The sequence below is a fragment of the Amblyomma mixtum genome, chromosome 4, assembly GCF_055824585.1.
Source record: "Amblyomma mixtum isolate Tamu chromosome 4, ASM5582458v1, whole genome shotgun sequence".
NCBI lineage: Eukaryota > Metazoa > Arthropoda > Arachnida > Ixodida > Ixodidae > Amblyomma > Amblyomma mixtum.
In genome coordinates this window covers 107,227,116-107,255,038 of record NC_143015.1, presented here as the reverse complement: position 1 = coordinate 107,255,038, position 27,923 = coordinate 107,227,116, and the positions used below count along the sequence as shown (strand labels likewise).

Genomic DNA, 27,923 nt, shown 5'->3' with positions numbered 1-27,923 from the left:
TGCTACGTTCATTGAGAAAGGTAGCTAAATGTTTGAATAATATGCTCTAGGATGAATATTTCTAAACTTAGCATATTAAAATGTGCAAAAGGAAAACTGATATATGAGGACTGCAAGGAGACACTGTGCCTAGTACCAATCAACATTTTTCTACGGAATTGAAATTAACATGCTTTTATGGAAATCAAAGCCAACAGACACACATGCATCGCACACAAGCAACACTGCACATTCAGGCACTAGTAGCATACATTAGCTCAATATGTACATCCAGAGAACACACTTCTGCTCCAACTTATATACCCAATTTATTAGGCTCTCATGCTGGGGCCGGTGGCGCTTGCCCACTGTGCGCAGATATTTAATTTAATTTCAGCTCCAGTGGTGGTATAGGTGATGAGTACAATTTATTAGGCTAAGCTGCTGATAGCTCTTATTGTAAGTACCATATTAGTTCTACCTTTTTCGTCAAACATGCAAATATTCATTGGATAAATTGGGTGCAGTTCGGCGGACCAATTGCATGCAATGGGTAAGACCAATTGGGCTCGCCAATTGGAAACCCAAATGGTCCAATTGGATAGTCCATTTGGACCATCCAATTGGAACACCATTCCAATTGGAACCAATTGGGAACCCAAATGGTTCAATTGGTTAGTCCATTTGGACCATCCAATTGGAACACCATTCCAATTGGAACCAATTGGAAACCCAAATGGTTCAATTGGTTAGTCCATTTGGACCATCCAATTGGAACACCATTCCAACTGGAACCAATTGGAAACTGAACTCGTTCAATTGGAACCCATTGGAAATCCAATTGGTTCCAATGGTTTTTTTTTTGACTGGGTGGTTAACCACCACGGCCTGCCGCCATCATATGAGGACATGTAAAGAATCGTGCACTACCAAGGAGGAACCTCCTTGTGCACTACATATCACGGCAGGAAGACGTTACTTAGATTATCGTCTTCATTAAACTTGAAAAAAAAATCAGAAAATGATCACAACTTCTAAAATGTGTTACCCACCGCAGTGGTTAAGGCGCTCGTCTACTAAGCCGGAGCACCTGGGTTCGAACCAGTGCCCGGCGGCCGCGTTTCGGTGGAGGCGAAACGTAAAAGGCGCCCGTGTACTGCGATGTTAATGCACGTTAAAGATCCCAGGCCACCACTACGGGCCACCTCTGCCTTTTATGCGAAGCATATTACTAGAGCTACACTACAGCCCGTCGAGCGCGGCGTGAAAGCTACCATTGACCTTTAGCGTGACCACGTGACACCATGTGACATGACGTCACAGCAGAGGAGAGATGGGCTGCCGGCTCGCGCGGTCGGCCGCGGCGGTGGAGGCTCCACATCAGAGGCGCTGCAGCTGACCACGTGACGCTACAGCAGCGGTATAAAGCTGAGCTTGCCTCGGTTACAGTGCACTAGAAGGGGGCAGTGGGCTTACTCACCCGCTCCTTTGACGCAGTCAGCGTCGCATCCGAGAGGTGGCGCCACAGGCAACTTCAATGGAAACTTTGCCTGGAGCTCTCATCTCCTGCTGGTTCTGTTTATTTCAGTTCAAGCCGTCGACAGACCTGTTGGCTTTAATTTTAAAACACTTGAGAGTCTTTGCATTTCTTTAGCAATCAGCGCATTTTTTTAGGCCACATGATATTTCCCACCTCAGTAACTTGCGTAAAAGTACGAGGGCAACTCCATCGGCTTGCTGCTTATCCTAACCGCGAGGCATTTTAACCAAATAAATCGTCGCCGACGGATTTTGCTTTTGCAGAAAGGGCCTTAAAATGTTCCAAATTATCAAGCAACTGTTCAAAATATACATATATATATATAGTAGAAATCTTGAATTAGAGTGTCGGAGATGAAATATACCGTTTCATATCGTGTTGCACTAATCGGGAATGATTTTGTATGAAGATTATGTCTGGTAGTCCACACGTGAATTAGAAAACAGTGCGCCCATACCTCCTAGCCAAGCTAAAAAAAAAGCAGGCATGCTATGAGGTTGGTTTGCCAAAATTAAATTGCATATATAGCTTAAATATTTAATTGTGTCACATATATGTTGTTTCACATGTGACAGTATACTTCTGCATTTGTTACCAACCATGTAGTTACAATCGTGCCATGCTTGTCTACAGCAATGTAAGAGTAAATAAAATAAAGATAACAGGGATGTTTGTTGCTTACACGGAGCTTTTATTTCAATTAAGTGAAGTTCAACCCCCGGCCAATGAGTCACGCAGCACCTTATGTGCAACGGCTCAACTCGAGCTGTTTGGCCCTCGGCCGCTTTCCTGCCTTGTCGCTGTTAATTCCTTTCACATAGAAATGCATGCAGACGTGTGACAACATAAAAACTAATTATTTTTGCTGTGAGGGAAGGAGCATGGGAACTGCAACCGACCTTCTCGGAGAGCACTTCTGCATTGGAGGTAAACACGGCCGTGCAGTTTACGACATCGGCGTGACCGGGAAAACTGTTTGCTTCAGTATACTGATGACATTTCCAAATTGAAATAAAACTGATTTAAAACATCGCAATCGGAAGACGTACACGCTGGCTGGCATTTTTGACGGCTTGTTCGCGAAAGGACTTGCAAGTCCTTTCGCATGGTGATCGAAGCTGTTTTCCTGCGTATCAACTGCGTCCTCGGTGCGAGAAGACTGCACGGCCGCAGCATTATCGAACGGGCAGTGTCGGCTTCTTAGTAAGGTAGGTCGGGAAATTAGGAAGACTGGATGGCACAGCATCGCCGCGCAGAATCGGCTCCACATGTGCTATCCTCCCCTCTTTGCTTTGGCTCCCTGATAACGCGGCTCGAAATGGAGCTCGCATACTGCGCTCGTGTCGTCCAGGGGCTCTGTGGAGGTTCTTCTCCCACTCTTGCCGCCTGTTTTCATCCTTCGGGACGCCAAAGAAAGAAAATTTCGGTTCACCCTTGACATGAACGTCGCTCGTTTGGCACCCGGACGCGTAATAGTGTTTTTGCCGATGTCGCGGCATAGCTCAGTCCCTGCAAAAGCACACTTATATCTTCTTGCTGTGCGCGACAAAAACACTGCACAAAAAAACCCACGCGACGACGTCCACCGCAAACAAACGCAGCGGCGCGGAGCTGAGGTAGCTGAGGGAAATGAGCGCGCGGGCCGCTGCTGCTACATTGAAGCCGACACCAGCGCCGCCGCTCGGCCTCTCGGAGAAGCACATATCGTCGACGTTCGCGGAGCCACCGCTCCGCATAGCATGTGCCGGCGAGTGAGCCCACTGCCCCCTTCTAGTACACTGTACCTCGGTTCTCGCTTCGGCGAGCGCGGCTTCGGCCGCTTCTTTTTGAGCAGCGTCCGCTCCGGCGGACGCAGTTGTTGCTGCGACGCGCGTCTTTTCTTTCCTTTTTCTCTTTCCTCTGATCTTTTAACTCTCCTCTATCTGCACGTGGCAGCGGTGGTGGCTTGGCAGGTGGCTTTGGCTTGGCTCGAGCCAGTAGCAGGCCCGTGCAATTTCCTCTTCATCCTTCTTTCAGTCACAACAACAGCTCTCCGGGCATAGAGCTAATATACCAACTCTAGAGAGAAAGCGGCGGCAGCATTCCCATGTAAACCCTCTCCCTTTTTTTTCTAACCGTGGATGGCAGCCATCTTGTTACTTCGCTCATGGTCCCCTGCATGATACAGACGACCGAGACCAAGTTTGACGGTTTAACGTCAATTACAGCGTACTAACCTGGCAACTTCGCCCAGCATGGCCGCGCGCGTCGTAGTGCTACAGTGCACTAGAAGTAGTGCGCGCTAAAGAGGAGGAACGGTGCTGCGGCTTGCTTACGTACTGTGTTGATTTCTTTTTAGTTCACGTGCGAAATGTTCGCGACTGTGAGCGTACAAAGACAGTTACAGGTGGTGGTGAATCCTGTGCCGCTCATTATGTGTGATTTGTGTTTGTGTGAGCCGAGACCAGCGAGGATTAGGGGTGAGGTTCAGCAAGGTTTGTTTTGATGTACGGGGCGTTATAAAACATGCATGCCCCGTACATTTTGGCGTTACCTGGATTCGCTTTAGTAAAGTGTGAACCATCGTCACCTCCTGTTTTCTCCCGCGGATGCGAGGCAGAAGGGAGACGACACACGCGTATAGTGCAGCGCCTGCCTTCTGTACTGTTTTCATTTTCTACAACTGCCTGTCAAGATGCGAAATCTGTTTGGATACAACGCGAAATCTGTAACGGACTCCGCTCTGAATGGTTTCATCTGTGTGCTCTGAAGCACCAGCGAAGCGTACATACATGAAAGAACTTTATGCAAGAGACATGTGGGATAAGTCGCGTTCAGGGAGCACCAGCAGATCATTGTGCACGGTAAATAGAAATGTTGGAATACAGTTTTCTCGCGTACAGCTTTCGAAATATTAAAAATTCATGCCATGTTCTGTATAAAAAAATTGACAATCAGTGTATCTTTACAATTACAAGCATCTGAGATTACTTGCTATGTTTGTTTATGTTTGTGAATGCGTTTTTTTATTTTTTCTATAAATTCACTGATATTACTGTTGTACACATGAGACAAATATATATAGCATGTAAATGATGCCTCAGTCATGCACAATGTAGCATTCAATACCTTGCACCTCTGTTCTCATGCTCGAAGAATGCACATGAAAAAAAAAAATAGAAACAGTGCCATGACCTGTGCTCTTAACTGTTCAACACGTAATAGGGCTGTCTTGATGCGATATTGTTGGTGCTTAAAAACAAAGCGTCTTCAACTTAGTATCCTAATACAATGATTTCGCATGAACAATGTTGGAATAAATGTTCCATGTCACTCTTCATCATGCCTGTTATTTATAGCACAACTGTGCGTCTTGTGCAGATCCCTTCAGAAATAGTGTCCCTCGTAGCCTATGCCACTCTTGGATGCTAAACCCCACAGAACCAAAAAATCAGACCTTCAGAATGCACATGAGTGCCTGTGTAAAAGCTTAAATGTGCAACTGCTTTGTATTTAGATTGTTTTAACACTAATAAATGAGTGAGTACTTGCTGAACACTTCAGTGACCTTTGCAGTGTTTTTGCATCACAAGTATAAGGTGTGTTTTAGAAACTGCAACAAAGAATCTTATTTCCTCTACTACAGTCAAGAGACACATTTACCTTGCGTTTGGCGTATCACTGCCATTTATCTGACATAAGACACAACGCGAGATATTTGCAATCTAAAGGAATGCAGGCCTGAATTCGACACTGGGATTCTACTTCATAAACAAGCACATTGGCCAGGTTCATTCCTTCAATCCACTGGTGAAGCTACCCCACTACTGTTACTGTATCAACAGTTATTGAATGCCAAGTTTTGATTGTGTGATGGAGGAGCATTTAAGAGAGTATGCAGTACGGTTAGCTGGAACAGCTGGTACTCTGTATTTTGTAATAAATTTGTGGCATGTACAATAACCCCAGGGATTGAAATTAATGAAAAATCCTCTTCTGCAGCATGCTTCATATCCCAAGTGCAAATTTGGCTTGTCAGAGGAGACAGTGCACCTTCTACCTTTTTTATGTTACCTGAAAGCACATTCGTGGAGATTTCCCTGATGATGCTGCTATTGAGCTGGGGGTTTGTGGTGTAGACTTGTCCTGAAGCAAAATCAGTTTTGACCTAGCTATTTATCTGAAGCATCTCGCCTACTTTCGCTTGCGTGGGGACTTTGTTGTGGGTGTGTGCAAGTGCTTGCAGGAGGATTTGCATATACGTGAAAGACATGAGAGCGCAAAAAAGCAACACGGACGAGTAAGGGAACAGGACGAGCGCTGCACTTTCAAACAGGGTTTATTCGAAGAAGAACGTTTATATAGCCTTTGCCCTTATCCATGCTCTTGATCGCATGGATTGGCTTTCCGCTGTCATGTCTTTCACGAATATGCACCAACAAGCCCAGCTTCAAGTACTTCTCAGCCAGATTTGCATATAGGTGAGGTGACCGGTTGGCTGAGATACTTTGTCACACTAATGGCCTGAAGTAAAAACATTTACATTACCGGAGACACCAGCATTCGGATTCATTGTGTTTTACCTGCAAGTGTGGCAGCTTCCTCAAGGTTGACTGAGCTCGTGAGGGGATTAAGGACATTGTCTGTGAACTGTCTGCTTCTGAACTTGCGTGCTCCTACATAGATATACCCTAAGATAAAAATTTTGTTGCCTGAAGCATTGGTCTTTCTGCTCATCTAACCTTACCTGCTTGCGTTTTTGCTATGACATAAGTGGCGAACACTGCAATCCTGAAATAGCACCGTGAGGTGTGCTTGCAACCTGAAGTAAAAGTATTGCGCGAACTGAGGCACTCACTGTATTATAACTTATCACCCTATGCAGACAGACTTGGTGAGACACCACGACCTCTGTCAGAATTCTGTGTAATAATGTAGACATGCCTAACACACAGTCTCTCCTGCGTAAACACTCCCATCTAGTGCACCACTTTGAACTGCTGATACATGATGCATTTTATTTATCATGAACCTGATTCTTTTATGCTGCATTCCTGCCTTTACTTTCGTGCTGACATACCAGTTAGTAAATTTTTAATATTAACTTAAATATTTAGTGTTTTGTTGAAAAGTTAAGTTTACCTCTTTTTACTTACGATTTGGCTGTAAAGGCTGCAGCTAGGTTCAGCATAATTTTCAAAACTCACTCATAACAAGCATTAAAATTTCACACTGAATGCAGCTTCTACTAGACATAAACAGAGAGCAGCCACAATTTGCTCCTACCTGCTCACTATGTACCCTTTGGAATATTGTTGGCACTACATCTGGTTTCAGAATGTGCCTGGTGTGGCTGCTGTAAAAGCATGACAGCTAAAAATGTCTTGATCAGATCCTCTGCCCTGTATGTAACTAGGTAGTGGTGTCGTAATAGTGCTTAGCCACTTTTGCAGAAAGTTTTTATTGTTCTGAGGAATTCATATACTGTTTCACTGCCAGGCGTGTAATATATACCACTAAACGTAAGGCTCCACGAATTAATGCTTGTCATGCGTGCTGAATGCGTACAAAAAAAATCTTGACGAAAAAAACGCGCGACAGTGCCGTTATGAATTTTCCAGAGAAGAACATTGCTCACAAATGAAGCGAAATGCCCGATCGCTTTTGACACCTTGTTTTGCATATGATGCATGATGGCGCATTCTTCTGAAACTCTGTGCAAGAGCTAGGCAAAGCGGTAGATCGCGTCGCGCGGAGTCACAGCGTGGTGCGTGCCGACGGCAATTCGCCGCGAACGCTGCCGACGGGTCTAGCGTCCAGTTTCTTGTACGCGATCGACCGACGTGCGCACGAGAAATACGTTCGACCAATGTGCGCACCGGAGACGACTGGCGTCTGCAGTGCTTTCCCGGCACCGAATCAGACATCGAAAAACAAAACCAGCAGAGAAGCCAACGCTTGTGTGAAAGACCGCGGACCGAGCAACGGGGCTGAGTGATTCCGAAGTACACACGGCGCGGAGAGGTGTGTAATGCAGTGCGTATTGGGCGTATTAAACTGCCGTATCTTAATTCTGTCCTGCAGTCTACGCTGTAAGTAGCAATGAACTAGCATCCCTCGGTAACCTACAGCTGCTACAGCACACGAAACGAAAACGAAACTTTCTTAAGTTCTGTGGCACACGTCTGCATATTTCAATGTTTAGAGCAATAAAAGAATTAAGTGTAATGCTTAAGCACTTTATTCGACGTTTACAGTTCTAGAGGTTTATTTTTAATGTGTATTGTGTCCCTATATTAAAAATTATCACTTAATTTTCAATACCACGAACCACAAATAAGTACAGGCAACTATGGGAGTAACAAGATGGCGCTGCTCGAGTGTATCACAACCTCCTCGCCGCGCTTTACCCCCCTGTCTCCGGGCACTTAGAAGGCGGCCAGGTGTTGGGATGCCGCCTAGAAGCAGGGCTGATTTGAGCGACGACCAAGCCTAGCCATCAATATGCTTCAAATCTGACTAGGCTTAACCTTAGCTAAGCCTCAGCCATTTTTCTTCTTTTACTCCCTCCTTAACCCCTTCCCTTACGGTGCGGTACGGGTGTCCACCGAGATAAGTGAAACAGTTACTGCGTCTGTTCCTTTCTCAAAAACCAATTTTCATTTCAGAAACAATTATGCATGTACATCCTATGGTGTCCTCGATTTCTGTTGTGCGCCACGAAAATGAAAATTGGTTTTTGAGGAAAGGAAATGGCGCTGTAACTGTGTCGCATATCTCGGTGGACACCGGAACGCTTTTGCCCTCCAGTATCGGTAATCGTGTTTCATGCATACTGTGACGCAACATGAGGCGCTCTCTCGAGACGACAGGTTCTTACTGACCAGCACAGGGGGCACTGCTGTAAACATACCACGAAGGAAAAAGCAAGAAAAAAGTACTGGTCGAGATAGGGCTACGACGATGGCCTCTGACGTGTTCCGGGCCACCCACTAAAAACTCAGGAGAAGGGGAAATTTTCCTTGCTAAGGCTAGTCGGCCCAATGAGTGAAATGGGTTCTGAGAAGGAAGTGTGACGGAGTCAGTTGATTGCGACGGCTGCAACTGAGCTGTTAATGCCTTACGGAAGCCAACGAAACGGAGGAGCGTATAAAATTATTTTTTTAGTGTACAATTTGTGGTGCTCAGCCATGAGAAGTTAATAGGGTAATTATTTTAAAGCTAGTCGATTAGAAAGCAAAACAGGAAACAAAAGCATGCCGCCGGTGGGATCCGAACCCGGGACCTACGAATTTCGTGTCCAGTGCCTGAACTACGGCGACGGCTGTCCAATCTGCTTTCGACGGAATTTATGTGTAGTGTAACCGAACCTTGAGAGTGTTCACCAGCGCCACCCTCTTCCATAGCGGAGGACGTAGTACCCCCTGTATTACCACGAGTTTCACGTAGGAACGTGATCGAACGATGTGGGCGGGAGCTATGCGAGAACCCTCTTATGCTACCTTTGGCACAGGACTGCCAGAATCGAGGCCCTCGTTAGCTGTGAGTATTTGGAAACAAAATTTGTGGCTGCGCGTTCCAGAGGTTATTCTGCATTACGACCCTGCTGAAAAAAAGTTCTATGATGCAATAACCTCATAGATCATTCATCATAGAATATCATACAATCTGTATGACATATCATACAATCTTTATGATATATCATACAATTCGTTTGATATATCATACAGATTGTAGATATGTCATATAGATTGTATGATATTCTATGATGAATGATCTATGAGGTTATTGCATCATAGAACTTTTTTCAGCAGGGGACTGCCTGAGAATAGCAAATTTTCGACTAGATGATGGTCAAAGCTCTTTAAACTGGCGCCTTTCGTTGTTAAGCCTAACGTGGCGTCCAGTCGGAGCAAGGCAGCAGTAATTAATTCTGACCAGATCTCTCATTTTTTAAAATTAATGTGCGTATTTTGGCATTCTGATAAATATATGCTTCCTATAGCCGCTAAGCAACTTTACTAGACGCATCGAATTAGAATTTATGCGCCATCCGAAAGGTGATGCACGTTTTTAGAATGCGTCTTCAGAGTCACGGCCGCTCAATGGAGAGCGCACTGGGTGCGGCCCGTCGCGTCGCCCGAAAGAGCCGTATCGCGCCTAGTTCTCATCGCCACCGCTGCGGCGCCACCGCTCCGGGACGAGTCCGGGCGGAGAGCTGCGCGCAGCGGCCGAGGCAGTGCTTTCGTTTAGGCGTCCGCGCGGTAGGCGCTTTATAATTTTAGCATTTACAAGCTGCGTTTCACAGATTATGGTGGTGCCACATGCAAGTTTGCTATTGATAGCGGCATGTCACCATCACTGCACTTTTCCGAATCGCCCGTGCGTTTACAGCGAGAATCGAGGCAGAAGTGCGCTTCGCCGAGCGGTCACCCATTCGGTGACAGGCGTTTCAACCACTGTAATAACTTATTACATATTATAATCTTGAACTCGGGACAAGGTTTCGGGCCACTTATTGAACATGCACTTTTTGTAAACTTACGTTTGAGGTCGTAACATTCAGCATTATAGTTCAACCTGTTGCTCCGTTTTCGCTGGAAATAGTTTCAAGTGGGTACCACCCCGTACGAGGGTCATCCCAAAATTAAGGACTGCAGTTTTTTTATAAATCGAAAAACATTTTTATTTTAAGCAAATTACAAATCACTTAAAAGGGACACACACCGACGCGGTGGCTCAGCAGTTACGGCGCTCGGCTGCTGACCCGAAAGACGCGGGTTCGATCCCGGCCGCGGCGGCTGAATTTCGATGAAGGCGAAATTCTAGAGGCCCGTGTGCTGTGCGTTGTCAGTGCACGTTAAAGAACCCCAGGTGAAATTTCCGGAGCCCTTCACTACGGCGTCCCTCATAGCCTCAGTCGCTTTGGGACGTTAAATATCCATAAACCAAACCTTAAAAGGGACACCATTATTCTACTTTTCCACATAATCGCCGTTGGAGTCTATGCATTTTTACAGACGCTGCGGCAGTTTTTGTATGCCCATGTCATACCAGCTCGCCGCTATGCCGTTAAGGAAGCGTTTGACCGCATCTTTCACTTCGTCATCATCAGTGAAGCGCCTTCCAGCGTGGTGTTCTTTTAGCTTTGGAAAGAAGTGGTAGTCAATTAGTGCCAAGTCCGGACTGTAGGGTGAGTGGCTGATGACGTCCTATACAAACTGTTCTAGGAGAGCGATGGTTTGACAGGCAACGTGGGGGCGAGCGTTGTTCCTCTTCTGCGGTTTTGAATCGCCCCTCTGAGTTTTTTAAGGGTCTCACAATATCTATCCGCGTTTACTGTGGTGCAAGGAGCCAACAAGTCTACCAACAATACCCATTTTCGATCCCAAAACACAGTTGCCATGACTTTGCCGGCAGACTGTGTTCGCTTGAATTTTCGCGGCTTGGGCGAAGATGAGTGCCGCCACTCACGTGAGTCTTGTTTGGTCTCAGGCGTGAAGTGGAATGTCTAGGTTTCATCACCCGTAACAACAGAATGCAAATATCTCTGTTTAATCTCCAGAACGCGGAAGAAATTCGCAGGAGGAGTCAACGCATTGTTGTTGATGGTCGTCTGTGAGCATTCGCGCAACCTGTCTTGCGCACACCTTCCGATATTTCAACTTTGCTGTTAAACTCCTATGAATAGTGCTTCTAGAAACGCCAAGAACCATAATGCAGAGTTCGTCGAGTGTGATCCTCCGTTATTACTGCATCATTTCTTCGACCTTCGCGACTGTTTCATCAAAGTTTGACGGCCTCCCGCTTCTTTCTTCGTCGTAAATTTAAGTGCGACCAGCTGCGAACTTCCTACACCACTTGGGGAAGTTTTTAACATCCATGCAAGACTCTCCGTACACTTCCGTCAACTGGCGATAACTTTCGATTGGTTGAACGCCATTTGCGTGAACTTCGCTCCTGGCTGTAGTGACAAACGGGAGCTCCATTTCAAATGATTGCCGGGCCAAAACTGACAGTCCCTTTCGCGCTGAGTCATGGCTTGTTTGGAAGACGAGGAACAATGAACACAGCAGTATAGCGAGCAGCCACGCATATAGTTTCCCGGCGGCCGCAGCCCTTTGGAGACCTCACTTTTAAGATTACCCTCGTAAATATACTGCTGTCACAAACAGTTGCAAAAGAAACAACAAAAGACAGCCAGTTCAACCAGACGCCAGCAGGCTCAGCCAATGTTTTTCGTTTTATTTTGAAGCCACGTGATGCACCGAAGGAATTCAAGCCTATTTTACAAGCGAAGAACTTTCCTCGAAAGCGGTTTATGAGCAAGTATGATTTTTTCCACCGTAAGACTGATGCTTTCTACCAAATCGGTCAGCAGTGGTCGCATTAGTTTTGCTAGAAAGGCTTTGCAGAGGTCCTCGGTGTGACTGCGGTCTTCTCTCTCGCAAATCAACTCCGGACATTGCTTCTGCGGGAACTCATGGTAACCGATCTTCGGATCTTTTCTTGCGTTTGCGGTGCACAGCGGCACGCAGCAGTTGCGTGGCATGGTGTCGCATGCGCTTAGGACGCTGTTGACACAGGCACCGATGAAAAGCACGCAGAACTAGCAGAACCACGCGGTCATGCAGAGTAGTTACAGCGAAAACACGCGCCAGCACAGCCAGCGCACTCCTTGCGCGTCGGCGGCTTGTCACGGAGTGGTGGCGCCCCCGCGGGGAATAGCGGCGGAAACTTCAACTTCTCCCAATACGCGCTTCCCCAGCCATTGAGGCGCGACGCGGCGGGCCGCACCAAGTGCGCTTCCATTGAGCGGCCGTGTCAGAGTCCACGATTTTCACCCCAAGTTTGAGCAAGAACTATGCTTTTTGTAGGTCGTTCCAAGTAACACAGAGCAAAGGCATAAACAAAGGACTGTCGAGTGCGAACTTCGTGTTCCATTTCACACTGAATACTCGCGCATGTAATCTCTGTAGTTCCCACGTCGTCCGCTAAGGTGTTGTGCGCTATCAGCGTTGTAATCTCGTTCGGTCTAGCCGCATTTTTTTATCAATCACCACGGCTTTACACCGTGCGTGCTCTGAAAGTAATTGCAGCATTCCTTTGGAAAGCTCGCCTCACGTACCTACCCAACTGACAAGCCGTTTCCCTCGTGTCTATACAATCTCGCATAAGAGGCTGGACAAAATACCGCGGACTTTGCCCCGCTGTTTTGAACTGCAGATTTCCCGCACGCAGCTTTGCTTTCTTTTCACCTCGTTTAAAAAAACAAAACCAAACGAAAATGTCTCGAAAAATTGCGACGCATTAACCTCGGTGAGCCTGGCTTAATGCGTCGCCGTTACCTTGAATGTCCCGGCTTCTGCTAATCAGCCCAGCCCCGCACATGCTCTAGAAAGAAACACGCGGCCGGACGACTGCTTATCGTCTGCGGCGATCTGTCGTCTGCTTGCCGGCCGGCAGTCGCCTTCCGCCTGCTTAAGAATGCGCAGATTCTGAGTGTTGTTCTTTGTTCCGGCGAGTTATCTTTGCTCCTGGAGGCGAGAAACTTGAAACTCTCAGCATGCTGTCTTCTAGAATAAGCGGCGAGCGAGGGATTAAATAACTGGGCCGTTTAAATGGCGCTTTGAGTTGTGAAGGACGTGAAGTCGTTTTTTATTGGGCGACAACGCACTGTGTAGGGTCCCTATACATACCTCAAAGTTATACCCTGTTATTAATATTTTCAGACATAAAAATATAAGTGTCCTTTTTTTTTACAGCGAAAGCTTTTTAGGCTTTGGTTTAGGCATATTACCCAGCATACACACGGTCGAATTTCGATGGAGGCGAAATTATGGAGGCCCGTGTACTGTGCGATGTCAGGGCACGTTAAAGAACTCCAGGTGGTTGAAATTTCCGGAGCCCTTCACTGCGGCGTCCCTCGTAGCCTGAGTCGCTTTGGGACGTGAAACCCCCATTAACCATACCTGTATCAGCACCCGTAAGATTTATAATTACTTTGTGAATTGATTTAGTTTGACTAAATAAATTAAATGGCCACCACTTATCAACAGTGACAGGTGTCAGAGTGGAGAGGGGAAGCTTCCCCTCTCAGTTTAGGGGAGGCAGAGAGAAAGTTCGAAAGGGAAGAGAGAGACAATACCAGATTAACCCTAAACTAAAGCTACAACAGCTTTCGCTGATTAAGGCGCTAAGCCGGTAAGCTACAATTTTTTTCATACTTTTGCGCCGAAGTTTAAGAAGACCAACTCTCAGGTAATAAATCAAAGCAATTCGTGCTCTCGCCTGCGAAGCGTCGAAGTAGATAGCCCACTGACATCTACGTAGTAGCGATTGAGGGCATCAGCGAGTCACTCCTAGAGCGAGCTCGACGACGTTGTATGCCCTAGAGAAACAAACAGGTTCATTGTTTTCTTACTGTACGCGAGTAAATTAATGTTCTTCGAGAGGAAGTGTATGCTCCACTTCCTGTTTTCTTTTTTCCCCTATGGCTTGATTTGAACGCCAGAGTGGACCCAGTTTTGTTGAGATGAAATGGATATCAGTTTGGAGCTGCTTAGGAAAGGGGCGGAGGGGAAGAGTTGCATGGAAGCTGTAGTTATCCAGAAGGCTTGATCTTGAAAAAAGTGAAAACGAGATAAAGTCCGGCCACTACGCTGAATTGTTTGAAACTGGGAAGGGCTGTTCTGACCGAATTCGGAGATGGGCGTCGGCGCTAGCACGATCTGGCATCGTTTTATGCGCATAGGCCATAAAGTTTTAATTACCAGACGAAGGGACATTACAGACCGGAACTGAGGATCCGAAGTGTGCGAGGCACTCCTGCACGCATGCGCAGAATGAGGCTGAAATCGTAGATCTGATATTTGATCTTTAGAACGAGGTATTCCGGGGCCTGAGATGGGAACAGGTGGGGAAAAGAGTGAATGGACAATACCTAAGTAATCTGAGATTTGCTGACATTGCCTTGCTAAGTCACTCAGGACATGAACTGCAAAGCATGATCAATGAGTTGAACAGGCAGAGCAGAACGGTGGGGTTAAAAATTAACATGTAGATAATCAAAGTAATGTTCAACAGACGAGCAAGGGAACAACAGTTCGCAGTTCGTAGCCAGGTGCTTGAAGTAGTAAGAGAATATGTCCACTTAGGGCAGGTAGTGACAGCTGATCCGGATCATGAGAGGGAAATAACTAGAAGAATAAGAATGGGATGGAGCGCATATGGCAGGTTCTCGCAGATCATGAATGTCAGTTTACCAATATCCTTCAAGAGAAAGGTATACAACAGCTGTATCTTACCGGTGCTCACCTATGGGACAGAAACGTGGAGGCTAACAAAGAGGGTTCAGCTTAAGTTAAGGACAACGCAGCGAGCTATGGAAAGAAAAATGATGTGGAAACGGGCGGAGTGGGTGAGGGAAGAAACGCAGGTTAATGACATCCTAGTCGAAATCAAGGGGAAGAAATGGGCTTGGGCAGGGCATGTAATGCGAAGGCAAGATAACCGCTGGTCCATAAGGGTAACGGAGTGGATTCCAAGGGAAGGCAAACGTAGCAGGGAACGGCAGAAAGTTAGGTGGGCGGATGAGATTAAGAAGTTTGCGGGGATACAGTGGCTGCAACTGGCGAAGGACAGGGTTAATTGGAGAGACATGGGAGATGCCTTTGCCCTGCAGTGGTAGTAGTCAGGCTGATGATGATGATCTTTAGAACAGAAAAGGCGGCTCCGCTTTCATGCGCAACTCTTTTCAGTTCCTTGCGAACCGTGGTGGCAACCATTATGGTAACGCCTCTTGACAGTCAGCCGCTACTGTGCAGACAATTAAAAATTAAGTGCGCACTAATCTGGCAGCAACGATTTCTGAATATCACGTGATTTGAACGGGCACCCTTCGGTCAAAGATTGCAGCGCGAAAAGGCAAGGACAAACGGAGAAGTGGACAGGACTGGCGCTTGAGAATTGGAGTAATTCCAGTTTAGAAGCGGTAGATCGTCAAAATCGCGCTTTTAATTCAAAACGCGAGTGCACACTGGATTTCACGGGATTGGTTCAGAAGGTAGGTAGTAGGTAGTAGGTTTATTTGGCCATATTTTATACAATATGCCCTCGAGGTGAGGCTAAAGGAGGTAGACCAAGCATACCTCCTGACAAGGCCTACACCCCGATCACACATCATGGAAACGGGGGCCGAATGGACATGAGATAAAAAAGTACGTTATCGCAATAAAACTCTCGCAACAAAAATTACACCTTTAAATGATTTTGTTCTCGCTGTTGAACTCTCTGGTTAAGAATTTACGCGTATTTCGATTTAGTAGTACTAAAGGTGATTTATAATTTCGTCTCGTTTATTCAGTTGTGATGTTATAAAGATATTTTGCTTGTTCTAGCACTCCTGTATAATCCCCGCGGTCTGTGCTACTTTCTTTGTAACTCCTTTGCTCACGTCACCATCGAAACCCTATATGGCGCTTTGGCTTCACGGAAAAGAGCTGGGACAGTTTTATGACCTACTTTTGAAGGAGGCGGTTAGGAAGGTAGGCAATAGTAACTGAACAGTAGCTTTTTCGAACTCCTGTTATCAGAAAAAAACGAACTACCGGCAACATGCTTTCCCATGAAAAATTTCTCTCTTGAGGAGGAGAAGTCTCTTTTTCCATCGTCCCCTTATATCTACCCTGGTGACGTCATCATCATCATCAGCTTGACTACGCCCACTGCAGGGCAAATGCCTCTCTCATATCTTTGAAAGCAACCCGGTCCTGTGTAAGGTGAGATCACCTTATGCTTGCAAACCACCTGATCTCATCCGCCCACCTAACTTTCTCCCGCCGTCAGCTACGCTTGCCTTCTCTTGGAATCCACTCCGTTACCCTTAACGACCATCGGTTATCTTGCCTTCGCATTGCATGACCTGCCCATGCCAATTTCTTGTTGATTTCGACCGCGTTTGTCCCCTGACCCACTCTGCTCGCATCCTGTTTCGTAACGCAGTACACAGTAAATGTGCAGTCGATGAAACAAATATATCATGCGAAGAGATCACAGTAGCGATTGCTGGCTGCTACAGCTATGTGGCATACATTCGTTGGAACTTTCCACGCTGTTAGACAACTTCACGGCTCCTCAACCCTTTAATGTCCCGGCAGTGAAAACACCGTGCAAAAGTTACATACCCAACAATCCTGGACAAAAGCATAGTTGAGCTGGAAACCTTTTATGAACGCAAATTTTTCATATAATGGAAGGTTTCATTATAGCAATTATTATATCCGCATATCACCCAACGGAAGCCTTGCATTTTTTTTTTATTAACGTTTTTGCTATGCTCAAAAGCGTTCCCCATTGGTTTTCTATGGCAGTCTTAACTACTCGATGAGATCGATGGAAACAGTTCAAAACAAATATTTCGCTACATATAAGAAGAATGAACCATTACCTTCAATATTTCCATAGGGGATCGTACAATTTTGCAATTTTCAAAATGTTTTTCCGAGAATGTTGGACACATACCTCCCGAGTTTCATCGATAGGGGTCCTTATATTGCAAACATGCAAGGAACTAGTGGATTTACTGCGAATAATATAATTGGGGCTCAACTAACATTACCCAATTATTACAGCTTTTGAGCGTCTGAGAATGATATAGAGAGCTGCTTACACACATTCGCAAGTACAGAGGGCAAAACGCTTGCCTAGAACACGTTCTGGGCGTGTTTCAGGCTGAACAGGCAATACCTAGCGATAACATTTCGTTAAAAATTGTCTGTATGTAAGCCTGCGCAGTTAAACTCATAGGATTTCATCGTCATATTTTGCCTTCTGCATGGTTGCAGGTGCTTTAGGAGCTGCGGAACACACAGTTCGGACGTTCTAGCCATGTGTTTTGCCCTCTGTACATGTTAATTTCTTCGTAAAATTCAAAATTATTCCGTTGCATGCCAATGACGTAGTAATTACTCGTTGAAAATTTTAGGTCGCTTTGCCCTTACGGGGAGTTTTTCGACACCGTAATCTTATAGAACGTCTGCCTCCGCGGCTGCTGACAGTTTGACTTTGTTTTAATAAATACGTTAGGAAATTGAAATTCTGCAATACTGTAAGGGGTTCATGTACTTCTACAAGGAGAAACGGAAACTTTCCACGTTTATACAGTCTGTGCATTACGTGCCACGCCGAGGATTAGAGGATTCTTGAGCAGTGAGTGTTTGTCTTTTTTTCTTTGTACCGCGTGGCAGCGTTAAGCCAATTATTTACGAGTAACCTTTTTCCCACGCTCACAGCGAAAAATACGGCTGAAGAAAGAATGGACGCCAATTGATTACGCGCTGCACAGAGCGCCTCGAACTGCGCAACGTGCAGTCCACGGTTTCACGTGGGCGGTGATCGCCTAATTCCATGCGCGCCGCGCTATTTTGCAGGGCGTGCTTCGCGCAGCGGTTATCGCGACGTCGGCGCTCGGAAATGGGCGACACGAATGCATTTGCGTTGCGCTTGCGTCCCTGGTTCTGTGCATACGCCGGCGTTCCAAGGTAGGCGGCGATATACAGCTTGTTTCTTCGGCCATATCACGTGTTCTGAATTCCCGTCTTATTTTGTTTATACGCAGCTGGCAAGTGGGGTCTCTGTTGTGAGCCAGTAAGGAAAGAGTACAGTCTGCGATAGACTGCGTGCTGCTTTCTTACGCCTCCGCCCAACGCTTCTGTGCTCTTTCTTTTGTAGTGGTCAACTGTTGCTCATTTAGTACGTCGTTCTCCTGATGGCGTTTCTTTTTTCGCTTTCGTACATTATGATTCAGCGTTGGAGGTATTGTATACTACACAATGAGCATTGGAACTCTTTTGGACGTCCTTTGGACGTCTTCCATCTTCGCAAGACGTCCAAGGAAGTTTTAATATCCACTGGGTGCGGACAAATTGAAATGGCCTGTACCGATGGATGACCATGTTTTATCGACAATAAGGCTATTCTCAATGAAAAGCCGCCGCGGTGGTTCAGTGGTTATGGTGCTCGGCTGCTGACCCGAAAGACGCGGGTTCCATCCCGGCCGCGGCGGTGGAATTTCTATGAAGGAGAAATTCTAGAGGCCCGTGTACTGTGCGATGTCAGTGCACGTTAAAGAACCCCAGGTGGTCGAAATTTCCGGAGCCCTTCACTACGGCGTCTCTCATAGCCTCAGTCGCTTTGGGACGTTAAACCCTATAAACCAAACTAAACCAAACCTATTCTCAGTGAAAACGCAGCTTCCGCAAGTTAAAAAAAAATTCAGGCGTCGCCACCACTGGTAATTGTCACAACGAAACCGCGATGACGTCAAGAAAGTTTTTACCTGCATATATCCCTGAGGTTGGGTTATACCGGCGTCCACTTGTAGTCGGTGATTTTTAGACGTCACTAGCTTGAAGCTAGTGGCTGGAAAAGATAGTTTGAGAATAGAGGGGCCCTATCGGTTAGGGAAATAGTAGAAACCATTACGCATGCGCAGAACAATAATACGAATGCGCAGAGCAATAACGGCCCTTCTGTTACTGTTATGCGTATGTGCACAGGCGTCCCGCTGTTCTCTTATCCCCCCCCCCCCCCCCTTACAGGGCCCCGTAATTCTAAAACTCGGTAATGTTCTAGTTCTGAGTAAAATTTTCTCAACAATATAAATTTGTCTTTCGTTGTTTAACAAACATCGACATACCCTGAGAGAGCCAAAAAATCTTTTTTTTTTTGTACTAAAAACGAAATTGGATGGATTTCTCCGCAGCGCCCCTTTTGGCTATCCAGGTGGCTCAATGGAAAATGTTCAGTGGATGGTATTGTATTTCCACTGCATTGTGGCCTCAAACTGAGCATGCATTTAGTATGCCATTGTTCTGATGGCGTCTACATGGCCATTTCAGGCATTGGATATGAAACGTTTTAGAACAGATGCATAGGTGACCTGCCTTTTCGTCCTCGTTGATTACACCTTGGAAATGAAGATACCCTTCAGCCAATGCTATGCAATTTCACAGCATATTGAGTTGCCAGATTCGGCAAGAACTCCCTCTGATTTGTATTCGAACACAAAAATTATTTGAATTCGAAAGCATTTCTTGTGTCATTAGTGGCGCGTACAGGACCTGTCATCAGAGCATGTGCGCTCGAAAATGATCATTCGAAAAAAGATATTCGCTGGCATTGCGGTTCGAACCCAGGGGTGTTAGAGGGGCATGACTTAAACGCGTTGTGGTGTGTAAGACAGTAAAGTGTGTTGGGGATGTGTACTCATGTTAGACAACGATAACGCATTTGTCCAATGCAGCAGACTGCAGTGCTCTCCAGTTTTTTTTTTGTGTGTGTGCCTAACATTGGAAAAAGGAAAACCCGACGAAGGTCTACTGACACAAGTCCAAAGCGGTCGCGCAGTGGAAAGACAAGGACGTCTAGAACCCCCGGCCTCCGCCGAGAAATCTCCGCTCCCAGTAAGTTGTTATGAGCCCAAGCAACTGCCGTTCCTGGCCGATGTCCACCGAGTGGGATGGATAATGAAATGTACTCCCTGCCGCGGACTGGAAGAACAAGATGATCTTCCTGCCTTCGTCAAAGAAGCATCCGTTTAAGAACACAACTAATTTCCTCACCGTCTCCCGATTACCCATCATGTTCCAACCTATGCTATTCAAAAAAGATTTTCCACTTCAGTAGACCGCATGTGGTCGGCGCCTATGCAGTGCGTGCTTATAAACACTGATCTTTGCTGCGATAATCATAAACATCGTCATTATTTCGCCGCGACATTGATCAAGAGCCAATGAGCACGCGACGTACTCCCAGTAAGTTGCCATGATATCACGGGCATTTCGAAAACAGGCTCGCAATGAGAAAGGTCCTTTCTCATTGCGAGCCTGTTTTCGAAATGCCCGTGATATCATGTACCACGAGACTACGAGGTAATGGGTCCGTGAGGCTTGGCGGGGCATTTGACGCGCGCAACACGTGTATTGGCAAAGCATGCACAGTCTTGCTCAAAAGTCTTCAGGCCGAAGCAGCATCCTGCTTTTCAGTCGTGTAGTGGGGCAAAGCGGCACACCTGAAAGTCCGAAGTTCAGGAGGGGAGAAATAAATAATTCTCCTCACCCTCCAGAGAGTTGGGGCTTTGTGGGAGGGGATGGGGTGAAACGTGGCCTCTGCACAACTGAATAGTTGGTACTTTGTGAGCATGCTTAGTGAACGCGTCAAAGGAAAGGGAAGACGAAATTGGGGCCACGTGGTCTGTGTGTGCATGCGTGAAAAGAAAGAGGAGGAAAACGTAAGGGTCTTTCGGCTGGCACCAAATAGAGTGACGGTGACTCACGTGACGGAGCGATGACGTCAAAAACGGCATCGGCAAAACTAGTGCGCGCATTTCGGACGGTTAACTGGAGGAAGTGAGCGGTGAGCCTGTTCACTAAATGCCGGAAACCGGCCGTAAACAAAGCTGATATTTTTTCTTCAGCAAACAGGATGCGGATATCAAAGGGCAGGTGATGCTTGGGAAGCAGAAAATGCAGATTTTCCCGTACAGAAATCGGCTTAGTTACTTGCGTCACGAAATGTACTGTTATGAAATCCGTCTGTGTGCGTCTTTGCCTCTTCGCCCTTCGTGTCTTTTCTGCGCAGTGCTTTCTCCGCATCTATAATGAACCTACTAGCCCAAGTTCTATCGAAATCATTCCGGAGTTTTTCACTATGGCATCTCTCATAGCTCACAAGGGTACCACTGGCATGTAAAATTCGTTAATCCATACAGTAACTTCATAAAGCTTGTCGAATCCTCTTACTAAGCACTACAACATTGCGTTCATATCAGCATTTCACCCGCAAACCTGTCCAGACTAGTCTCACCCCATACACGCCTCCTCATAGTAAGCAAAAACAAAGATGAAATGGTTCGGCTATGAAAGTGCCCGCCGCTGTCACTATCTAGAATCCGGCAAACCACGCAGCGATGGCAATAAAAGTTTACACTTAAAAACGCACTGGCCTCGTTAATACAGTGGTTTACAGCTCGCCTGCCTTACCACTGAAACCTAATCCTCTCGACCAACACTGTCTTTGAATGCCTCTCCGCTGACCTGGATACACTGCAGGCTCTTAATCTCCTCTCGGCGTTCGCGCAGATGCGGAATCCGAGCATGTGGGTCAGTGTCAGGCTATCCCAGGCCAGCGGGAAACCGCAGTGGAACCATTCTATCGGCGAACGCTCGCAAAGCTGCCTCCGGCGTGCAATGCGTCCATTTCACTCTCTCTCTTATTCTTTCTCTCTCTCTCTGCACTGTTTCCGCTGCGTTATCGCTGCCGTGTTTTTCCGCCGTATAGCGGAGCAGAGAAACAGCTCACCACGCCCCGAGCACGCAATATGATTTGGTTCGGCCTGTGCGAAGCGATGAAAGAAGATAGCGAATAATCCCTGGTGGCAAGACGAATCCTTTACCCGAGAAACTGGGAAGCGGTGTCAGTAACAAGAACAAACCATTAGGTTACTAGATCACTCCCCGAAAGATCAAAACCAAAAGGGTTGTTGTTGCCGCCTCGTTGAATGTGTAACAGCTGTGTTCTGGAGCAACTACGTTGAAGACAGAATAAAAAAAAAAAGATGCCCAGGCTTAGCTTGGTTAAGCCAAGAATGCGTTGCATATTGCGCGGTCTTTTTGCGCGAGGTATTGCTTGGCGCACTCGATTTTCTCAGCAGCTTTTCCTCCGTGACGTAAGGATGGATGGATGGATGGATGGATAGGAGCGCCCCCTTTGAAACGGGGCGGTGGCAACCGCCACCATGCTCAGCCGTCCTTTTTTCCCCCTTTTTTTGTTTGTTTTTTCTTCTTTTTCTCTTCTTTCTTCTTTTTTTAAGTGGTTTGCCACGTGACGTCACGTCACGTGGTTTGGTGGCTGCCCGGCCGCGCCCAAGGGCTGAACTGAGTGATTGTAATATGCTATGCATAAAAATGGAAGCCGCATTTCGATGGAGGCGAAACGTAAAGACGCCCGTGTGCTGAGCGATGTCAGTGCACATTAACGATCCCCAAGTGGTCGAAATTATTCTGGAGACCACCACTATGGCACCTCTTTCTCTCTTTCTTATATCACTCCCACCTTCCTCCCTTCCCTTACGGCGCAGTTCGGGTATCCACCGAGATATGCGAGACAATTTCGTTTCTTCAAAAAGCAATTTTCAATATTCAAATTAAAAAGGTACATTTTTTCACTACGCCTCGATTCAGACTCATGACGTCAAGGCTGAAAGAGATTTCATGATCGCCGTTCGGATGCGAATGGTGGTGCAGCCTAGACTCCGAAACCCGGGCGAAAAAAAAAAAAAATCTCATGACGTCACCGCAGACTGCTTGAGGGAATGACCGGTGGTGGCGACATCTGTATTTAGTTTTTTATACTATTTACAGCTTATAAAAGCTTCGTTTGCTGTGAAAGTAGCCGGTTTGTCATTAGAAAACCGTGATCTATGATGCAGGCCAACATCAATCCGTCCTCCGACTTCCTCTAAGGATCCTCCTCCATGACGGAAAGCACAAGGAGCTGAAAGCCCCTCATAAAAAGGTCGCTTGTCCATACAGAGAGCCGTGTCCTCCAGTGTGGGTAGGCTCTGGAGAAAGTGAGCGAGTTTGCGGATGTGTTGGCTTTTGGGCAGTTACAGTATACGTGGACGAGCTTGAGTATGGAGCCGCGCCCATGACTGTAGGGTGCATTGGGGAACTGGGCAGCCTCGGGTGGCGAAGTTAATCCTCGTGCCCCCTTAGCGTACTTTGTAGCCTTCGTAAGAAATAAATATCCATCAGCGGTCCCTTACTCGTCTATCAAGATGGTGAAACATGTCCAGCATTCTTCGACCAAAATTGTGAATATTGGAATCTTGTGAAGTACTGTTATGGAAATATTGAAAGCAATGGTCCATTCTTCCGATTCGTAGCGAAACTTTTAAAGCTTTTCCATCGCTCGCATCGATCAGTTATGACTATTATTGAAAACTAGTGAGGGAACGTTTTTGACGATAGCAAAAACGTTATTAGGAAATTAAAAAATGCAAACCTGTCAACGGGAGATATGTGGATATAAGAATTTGTAGAGTAGTACAATATTTCAAAAAATTGCATTAACAAATTCTTCCCCGTTGAAAGGTGCCTTTGTCGAAAATAGCTGGGCATGAGTATAGACAAACCTTTCTTTCATCACAATTTCATATGCACTGCGAGAATAAAAAGGCGGAGGAGGGTGCAGCGGTGGAAGAGAGAAAAGCGGAAGCGTACGAAGGAAAGTGCAGGCTACGGGGGGAGGCAGGCAAGAGAGGTCGCACTCAGTGTATTACACCGCGGACACTGAAAATCTCCTGGAAGTTTCCTCCCGCAGATACTGCCGTGAAATGTAAACGTCACCACCCCGTGATGAATGAAAGTCCACCACAGCTCAAAGGGCACACTCGCGCGATAGAGAGTTTAGTATAAATTTGAAAATCAGCAAGTAATCAAGCAGATAGCAACAGGCGCGCAACCATTATCGAAATGTATGCCATCGGAAAAAAGGAAGTAGTATTTGACAAAGTTTGAGGGCTACGAAGTAGATGTACGAGCTACACGGACATATGGATTAGTTATAATTATGATAGTATGGTCAGAAAGGAACAGCTGAATATAACTGAGAACGGGTTGCGCCGCCACGGTGGTTCAGTGGTGATTGTGCTTGACTGCTGACCCGAAAGACGTAGGCAGGTTCGATACCGGCTGCGGCGGTCGCACTTCGATAGAGGTGAAATGCTACAGACCCGTGTACTGTGCGATGTCAGTGCACGTTAAAGAACCCCAGGTGGTCGAAATTATCCGGCATCCTTCATAGCATGAATCGCTTTGGGACGTTAAAATCCATAAAGCAAACCAACCCAAAGGGTTGCTTGGTGCTGCAGTAGCTATGGTTTGACTCTTGAAGGAGACGACGACTGTGGTAGCGGTGTTTAATGATATATCCGCTTAACGAACTCCGAATCGAAATGAAAGCGCCACCTGCCTTCAGTGTCTGTGTAGGTATTAAGCAGTCAGTGGCGCCACCCATAAACTAGATAGCCAACAATGACCGGCAACTTCTAACTTACTTTCTCCACCATCCCGGCCGCGGCGGTCGAATTTCGATGCAGGGGAAATTCTAGAGAGCCGTGTACTCTGCGATATCAGAACACGTTTAAGAACCCCAGGTGGTCTAAATTTCCGGAGCCCTTCACTACGGCGTCCCTCATAGCCTGAGTCGCTTTGGCACGTTAAACCCCAATAAACCAAACAAAATCAAACCAGACCACATCCATGCTCTCAGCGGTGTTGAGCAATTCTTCTGAAGGCCACAAAGGGGCGCGACAGTCGGCTTGCCTCTACAGCTATGAACCAATCAGAGTGTTGCATCCGGGTACATAGACCTCATGTAGAGTCCCTCGGTTGGATCGAATAACTCTATGGGATGACAGTGCACTTTAAGCACGACCTGACTTCCCATCGCAGCGACCTCGCTGCCTCGTCGTCATCTCACATTGTCGACGCCCTGACAACGTGCACGGGTCGTTGCCTACGTCGTTTTCACGCAAACGGAAACGGGCGGCGGGACTGCGCTGCCCGGTCCCACTGTCCCGCGGGCAGTGTGATATAATAACGAAGGTTCCGGCCGACCTTGCTCCGGGCGGCGCGGCCCAAAGAATGAAGGGAGCGGTCGCACTTTGGGAAGGCCGTCCTTCCGTGGTCGACGCCGCTGCTATCCGATTAGAATTGCCCTTTCTCTCCTTCGTTTCACGGTCTCTGCCAGCGGGGCTGGCACGCTTGTTCCCTCGAACGAGGAAGAATGCACGTTGCTGTTCTAGACCACTCTCGAAGCCGAAGAAAAGGGCCCGTGGCGTGTCAGACGGCCCGACCTTTCGTTCACCTCCCTCCTTTTTTGTTTTTAGTTCCGCGTTCACTGCGAGGTGATTTCTGACAGGCAAATGAGATAAAAAAAAAATGAAACATTCGAGTTGGGATCTCAAGTACACTTTTGTTAATGAATTATGTCCGACTATGCGGGTGAAAATAAGCGAATAACAGAAGGCAGAACAACAAAACAGAAACCGGAGAGGACGTGAACAACAAAAACACTACCGGTTCAAAGGTCGTATTTTTTTTTTAGTTTTTACCATTTAATTTATGGTTTATGGGGTTTAACGTACCAAAGTGACTCAGGCTATGAGGGACGCCGTAGTGGAGGGCTCCAGAAATTTCGAACACCCGGCGTTCTTTAACGTGCACTGACATCGCACACGATTTTTTTATTTATTCATATTGTCAGCTTATGCCAAGACAGGAGTTGCGAATGTTGAACAATATAAAACACAATACAAAGCTACAATGTACAATCAGACATGGAACAATTCAGGCATAGCATTTAGGGTAAAAAGCACAATATAATAGAAACCCATCAAAAACTGGTTTCCTTCAACCCATTCCCAAACGAAAGCCACGAATGTAGAAGAAATGAATAGTCGAAAGAAGGCAGAATTTCGCCTCCATCGAAATTGTACCGCCGCGGCAGGAATCGAACCCTTGTCTTTCGGGTCAGCACCCGAGTGCCTTACACAACTGAGCCACCGTGGCGGCTCTTATCTGATTTATTTATCCCTATCTTTTTTATCCGTAGCCATTGGGACAAGAGATTTTAAAGCCATTTTTGGCATCAAATGCGATTTTCAATGAGGTGCGAATAATAAAATTGGCTGAAGGCTTAGCTTGGTTAAGCCTGAACGATTGCGAAAGCAATACCCTTGGCTGCGCCTTGGTTCGGCTGGTGGTGTCGCCATGGTTGCCCTTGGTTAAACGTATGGCTATACATTGTTTCGCTTGGCTGCATAATATGCACGTCGTTTAGCCAAACGTTCTTCCCGCTCTTCATCTGTTTCTTCAGCGCGCCGGCGTTTCCTGGCTGCTGCATTTCGTTGGAGCTTTGCCTTATACACATCATCCGACATACCGAGGTAGCTCCACGACGGCAACTGGGAGCAACCGAGCTGCTCCCGCACATTTATCCCCCTGGTGTGACGTCATAGCAACGCGCGTCCTCTCGCGGCAGCTGCGCAGTGCGCCGTGGCAGCTCCGCCGCGCCCATGCTAACCGCGCTAGCTGGGGCCCTGTCTCTCTCGGTCTGGCGTGACGTCACCACAGGGCTCAGCTAAAGGCCAATGGTGGAAGCGCCACGACCCCGCTAATGGCTCGAAAGTGAGAGCAGTATTGCTTTCGCAATAAAAATCCACCTGCTGCACAGGGCAGGGAACTTCGTACAAGGCACAGGGTTTTCCGTGGTCTGAACGGATGGGAGTCCCCACAGCTAAGCATCCCCTATGTCCTTGCCACGCTCAGAGTAGTCGAGATGGGAAGCGACCTTGAAGGAAACTAGGACAGACCTAGTGAAAGACGCGTGCACTGCTCACATAGAGAGATGTCCATTGACCTCCGAGTCATACATTGTTTTATGAACCTAATCTAAGCCAAGCGGCTTTTTTGTAGCCGCGAATAGCTTAGGAATGCAAGCATTGCAGCTTTGAAGAGAAGTGGCAAAACGTTCAGTTAACAAAGCTGCACCTCCACAATGCGAAGCCTGTAGCATCCGTGCTGCGCTGCTTTTCAGCTGACGTAGCGGTGACGTTGCGCTCGTGTATACGTCTATTCTCTGCGTCCGTGTCTTCTTCGCGCTGTTTCGAGAATGACCTACCACCAACTCGCCCAGGCTTCTAGATTGGTAAATTGTAGTCTGCTGTCATGTGTTCAAGCTGCAAATTGTACCACACAGGATACGATTTGTGTGCGAATGTAGATGTCTTGAGATTCTGTAGACGCGCTACAAGTGAGAAAAAGACCGTGACGAAATAGCTAGAGGGGATGGTATGAATGCTTGAAGTATATACAAGGGGTGGGAACCTTGTCAAGCGATAACCTCTTTTATTCCCATCCCCTCCAACACTGTATGGTGATGGAAATAAATCATTATTATTTATTTATTTATATGTCTCACCATGTTACAAAAACAACTAACAGGGTGCAACCGCAGCGGCGGCCTAGTTGCTTGAGCACCCGCCTCGCATGCGGGAGGTATGGGGTTCGATCCCCAGTGCCGCTGGGTACCCACCGGGGATACAATGGGTACAAGCTCACCCCTGGCCTGGTGCTCGGCTTCTTTAGGGTGAAACTCTTGGGAAATGGGTCTTTGGCCGCCCCTTGAGTAGAAGAACAAACCTTGTGTCATGGCGCATTTTAGCCGCAGATGCCCTCGCGCCATAAAAATTCATCATCATCATCAACTAACAGGCTGCGCCAGACAGCTCTGCAGGGATGACCATGCTATATCATCTCCTCGGGCTGCCAGCGCAACACGGCAGTTCTCGACATCGTAG

The 27,923-nt window shown here is 46.9% G+C and overlaps 1 protein-coding gene and 1 pseudogene across 4 annotated transcripts in view; one reads left to right on the top strand and one right to left on the bottom strand.

Moving 5' to 3' along the window:
- Nucleotides 1-27,923, top strand: part of CSN1b (COP9 signalosome subunit 1b) — an 81,548-nt gene that overhangs the window by 45,180 nt on the left and 8,445 nt on the right. The window lies entirely within an intron of this gene.
- LOC149347743 (uncharacterized) lies at nucleotides 4,950-26,336 on the bottom strand (annotated as a pseudogene).